Consider the following 560-nt stretch of genomic DNA (forward strand, 5'->3'; position numbering starts at 1 on the left):
TCTTACACTCACTGTAGACGTGGCTGGCAGAGGATAATGGTGGCCCCGCCTGTGGACCGTCTTACATTCACTGTAGACGTGGCTGGCAGAGGATAATGGTGGCCCCGCCTGTGGACCGTCTTACATTCACTGTAGACGTGACTGGCAGAGGGTAATGGTGGCCCCGCCTGTGGACCATCTTACACTCACTGTAGACGTGGCTGGCAGAGGATAATGGTGGCCCCGCCTGTGGACCATCTTACACTCACTGTAGACGTGGCTGGCAGAGGATAATGGTGGCCCCGCCTGTGGACCATCTTACATTCACTGTAGACGTGGCTGGCAGAGGATAATGGTGACCCCGCCTCTGGGACCACTTGATTGGTGGTGGGTTCCCAAGTGGAACAGTTCTTCTTTGTGGATACCTCTCTAAATGGTTCTGCTCCTTTTCTCCCTAAATTTCAGTAAGTTTTGGAAATGCTGCATTTTCTGGGTTAAGTAATCTCGTTTTAACTAAATGGCTCTCCAAGGCTGCTTCTCTTCCATAGTTATTGAGAATACATCTCACTTTGCCCCACTTA

The 560-nt window shown here is 51.1% G+C and overlaps 1 pseudogene; it reads right to left on the bottom strand.

The window, feature by feature from the left end:
- The window catches only part of LOC108542248 (non-histone chromosomal protein HMG-14 pseudogene), a 10,064-nt pseudogene extending 9,886 nt beyond the window's left edge, over nucleotides 1–178 (bottom strand).
- Between the last annotated feature and the right edge of the window lie 382 nt (nucleotides 179–560).

Source organism: Rhinopithecus bieti, unplaced genomic scaffold, assembly GCF_001698545.2.
Source record: "Rhinopithecus bieti isolate Rb0 unplaced genomic scaffold, ASM169854v2 scaffold_21777, whole genome shotgun sequence".
Lineage (NCBI taxonomy): Eukaryota > Metazoa > Chordata > Mammalia > Primates > Cercopithecidae > Rhinopithecus > Rhinopithecus bieti.